This window comes from Camellia sinensis, chromosome 8 (assembly GCF_055761805.1).
Source record: "Camellia sinensis isolate YWXY chromosome 8, ASM5576180v1, whole genome shotgun sequence".
NCBI classification, from domain to species: domain Eukaryota; kingdom Viridiplantae; phylum Streptophyta; class Magnoliopsida; order Ericales; family Theaceae; genus Camellia; species Camellia sinensis.
The window spans coordinates 124,429,775-124,434,755 of NC_138968.1; positions in this window are offsets into that span (position 1 = coordinate 124,429,775).

Below are 4,981 nucleotides of genomic sequence, written 5' to 3' on the forward strand. Positions count from 1 at the left end.
AAATTCGAACGAAGCCAACTAATTAATTACACATACTAATATTAAAGCACTAATTTAATGGACTTGAACAGGAGGCAAGGAGCCGCATGCACACAATTGGGAACATCCTCTAGAAACCTCTCTGTCTGTTGCCAGAATCTGCTTTGTTTGCAGTCAGAAAACTATTCTATTTTGGCCTCAAATTTTGCTCTATTTTGCTGTAAAAAGGCCACTGCCTGTACAAAATAGATTACCAGCCACAGAATGGTGGCCGGCTAGCCACTATTTCTGGGGATTACCCTGCTGCAACAGAACTAAAATAGAGCAAAAACAGTGTGTTTCCAAGAGATGTTTATCCTCTCTACCCTTCCTTATTATGAAGATGATCAAGAGAGGAGTAAATTCGATTCTCAAATCATCAATTATCGCAAATTTGTTGTGTGATGATCTTAGAACCAATGGGACAAAAGCTCAATAAATGAAACAAAAGAAAGGCAATACCTCCTCTCCATCATAGAGTTACCTCAAGGAAGGAGGTAAGACGCAATAAGTTCAATGTAACGTCCGATTGAACATAACCCAATTTTATTAGCTTTTTACCACTTTTACTCCAATTTTATTAGTCATTTTTACATTACCTTTCCACTTTCTTATCTTTTCTTCCTTTTTGTCCCAAAATGATGATTACACCTGCTAAGTCCAAAAGCAACAAAGAGTATCAAGCATGACTTAACCCGAGAAATGAGCTTTTCAAACCCTTTCGTACAAAGGAAATTACAAAGGAAGAATCAAACTCATTTACAAGCGATAATGAATTTGGAGTCAAACCCAAAATGATCGATAATGACTAGTCAAATCCAAAATAAGCGATAATGTCTCCAAATCCAAACTCGATAATGAGCTATAATGAAACTTTTCTTTGTGATTTCCAAGGGTCTAACTAGAAAATTAGTCCCTTAGAAGTAATACACTGGTGATAAAGAGAGATACCAAACAAGTGATTAGGCTTAGCATAAGAGAGATGTAATGCCCTGGTAATGAGCCTCCGAGGAGATTAAAGCATTTAGCATGAAGGATCACTTTTTTATGCTTTAAGCTACAATCTTTCATTTGATACAACTCTTAATCAAAGAAACAAAGAAATAAGGGAGACTGAAAAGTGCTAATGAAATGTGGGTGGTTACAATGGTGTGAATATGTATGAAAGCTATTAAAAGATTGAAAGAAAAAACTATCAACTCAAATGGATTCAATGGTACATCCATTAGGACTTACAACAACACATCTATAGTATTCAAAGCATAATTTAACACACCAAACAGCACTGAAACAGTACAAAAATAGTATTGAAAATTATGTTTTTGAGGTGGAAAAAGTGAGTAAAAATGGAATAAAGCCAAAGGGTTTCAACCAGCCAACAAGCCTAAGGAAGGGTGGCTAACCCCTCCTCTTTTTTGTGACTTAAAATCACATATTTTAGGCGTCAAAGCACTCTAAAAATAGTATGAAAAAGTAAAGAAAAGAGAGAGAAAAGATGATACAAAAGCTCAAATTATACCTCTTAAAAGAGAGGAAAAGCTCCTTAGTTAACAAACCACAAACCAAGCACTCTCAAAGAGCTAAAGTTAGATTCAAGAACATCAGCAAAAAAAATTCAAGTTTAAGCTTAGAAGGTGTATGTATAGTATATGTGTATTGCAAGAGATGAGGGTAGTGTGTTGGACAAGTTTTTAGCTCTTGGAGAATTTTTCTAACCCCAAACCATGAGGAAAGGGCTTGTATTTATAAAAAAACATATTCTCACGTTAGAAATATCTGTAACAAGATAGCTGGTGCAAGGCATGGGCATGGGGATAGCTGGCAGCTATCAAAATATCTATTGCGCTAAACATGGTCGGCCGGCTATAAAGAGGGGCAGTCGGCCAATAAAAAATGGTCTGCCGGCCACTTGTTGGCCAGCTGGTCTCTGAGTGGTTAGGCTAGAAAAAAAAGGTTTTGGCCCAAAGAGGGTGCAGGGTTTAGGTTCTAAAGCTCAAAACTGAAGCCTTTTGTTAAAGAAATCGAAAGATTGTACAGCGTAACATTATTTCTTCATCGAGTGTTCAACGTGAGGTGCCCAAGTCTTAAGGGTGGTCAAAATGGGATGTCTATAGCTCCGTAACGTACGAGCCTAAAACTGTATTTTACTCTTGGCCCACAAGAGATAAAACTGTGAAAAGAAAAAAAAAACAAAAAAAACAAAAAAAAAAAAACAAAAAACAAAAAACAAAAAAAAAAGAAAAAAACAAATTAGCAAGATTGAGCTACGTTTGACTTGATCATTTTGGGTATGTAGGCAGCTTGAGATTTTATTTCAAGTTTTGTCATACCTTCAAAAAAAAAAAAAAAAAAAAAAAAAGGACTGTGTTCTACAGCATTAAACTACGTTTGGCTTGATCCCTGTTTGGGTACGTAGGCAACTTGGGATTTTATTTCAAGTACAGTCATTCCAAAAAAAAAAAAAAAAAAAAGTCTCATCCACTTTCTTGTGCATGATAAATGGGAAATTATATTCATTAAAAAAAATGATGAACTTTTATTATTCCAATAAAAAGAATGTTCATTACATCACAAGATGCTATCCTTCTAAACAAATAAATAAATAAAAGCCTAAGGAAAGAGCTTGAAATCAGTCAACTTACTTTGACTTGCTTCTAGCAACTCCTTCATCTTCTCTAAATATTGACTATCTTCATCATTCTTTGCCAAGGTGTTTTCAATGGAGGAAATTTCTTCTTTGAGACCTGAAATCTCAGCTTGCTGTGTTGACAATTTTTTTTCTTCCTGAAGAAGTAATGACTCCATCTCTTCTGTCTGAATCCTTAAGTTCTCCAATTCTTCTTTCAATTGAGCTTCTCTTGAGTCAATGTTTGCAAGTTTCTCATGAATGGATTGAGTTTCTATGACTCTCTCATTTTCCATGCCTTCGATACTAGATAGACGATGATTTGCATCTGCTAACAATTATTCTTGAGACTCTTTCTCGACAGAAGAAGAGTGCGTATTATTGTAAACTCACACATTCTGTAACAAGGATTCAAGTAGACTTCTCAAAGGGGAGAGATCTAAAGCATTGATCTTGTCCATTTCTTTAAGAACTTTTTCAGCTTCTCTTTCAATAGAATCGAGATAATCAAAAACATATTTGGCAATCTTTTATGAAAGTCTACTCCATCGTAATGAAACATAGGCACATTGACAATCATAGATAAGCGCCTCTCCTTTAAATGTTAAAACCACTGAAAAGGCAAGACGTTTTGGCACTACAAGAAGTTGTGACAACATTTTCCCAAGCACAGTAACATTCAAAGCTTTATCATGAACAATAGGTGTGTTTACTTTGTCAACATTTGAATTTTTGAGAACAAGCTGTAGCTGGTTTTTCGTGCTCTTCGGAAAGGTTTAGTCTTCTCGGGTATGATAGCCCTACAGTTTGGACCTCCGTGGTTCTGAATCTGGTTTCACAAGTGCAATGTGAAATAGAAAAAAACAAATGAGAGTCCAAATCCGAAAAATCTTAGAAAATCCACTTAATCATCATAGATGCCAAAAATGAACTCCATTGCCAAATTTTCGAGTCGCCACCTAAATATTTTTGAAAAATTTAGAAAATCCATGATTTGTTCCAAAGGCCACTTGTCTATCATAACCAAAGTGTCTCAGCTCAGGAACTTAGGTATGAGAGGGGAAGGTCATGAATTGAGCACCCCATTCACTCGATCAAAGATCGGTCTCTACTAATCATGATGCGAATTTTATGTACATTATATGCTCATGTTCTGATTATTAATATGCTAACTTACTATATGAAGCAAAAACAAGTACAGACCACATCGCCTACTTTTGAATGCTTTGATTTCATATTTGCTTGAAAAGAGTTTAGAATATGTGCTACTTGAATGAAAAGCGAGCTCACATGTACATTTATCAAAGTCGTTCCAACTTAAGTGAAATAGCCTTCATCCATAAGCATTCATAGAGATATTTTAAATAAACAAGTAGCCTCATGGTAGTATGCTTGATATGGCAACACAAGCACACATGTAATGTACTAAAGCAAAAATGCTCACCTAGTACTCCGAGGCAAGCCAAAGAAAAGAATCTGATTAGAAAAATGCATGATCCTAATATGCAAAATGACTAATGCAATGCATACACATACGCAACTACTTGATTCAGCTATGAACATGTCATATGAATCCACTCAAAGCATGCGGTAACACACATATTCAAGTAAGAATTAATCAATGATATCAAGTATGATGAACCGAACCCAGTGTATGCAAAAATGGATATAAAGCATGGCAATGATATGAAACGAAAATATGGTACTATATACAACCAAGGTGAGCATATAAATAAAAGGGAGAAAGAAATGAGGTTTAGAAGACATTCATCAAGTGTTACATATTTGCTCTCTTTTCAAGAAAGTTTGAATACCCTAATTAACTAACTATTACAAACGCAATTGAATGAACTAATTAATTATTACAAATTCGAATGAAAGCAACTAAATTATTACAAATATGGATAACGAAAGGTTGGGGGTTGCGTGCGCGTGGGAAAAAACATTCTCTGAAAACCCCCACTGCTCACTACTAGAAGCTACTCTGTTCATAGTCTAAAAATGACTCTGTTTTGGGCCTCAGGATCTGCTTTGTTTCACTAAAAAAGCACCACAGCCATAAACAAAAGGGGGCCAACCGGCCTTAAGAAGTGGTCGGCCGTATAAAGTGATGGTCGACCGGCCAGTAGTTCTAGGGAAGGATCTGCTACAATCAGAACTAGAACAGAGCAAAACAGGGAGGTTTCCAAAAGATGTTCATCTTTCATTCTTCCTTCTTTCATGAAAAAGTCTCAACGAGAGAGTAGGTTTGCTTCACAAATCATCAAACATCCCAAGAGTATTTAAATGATGATTAGTGGAGCAACGGGAAGGTAATTAATGGATACAAAGCTAACT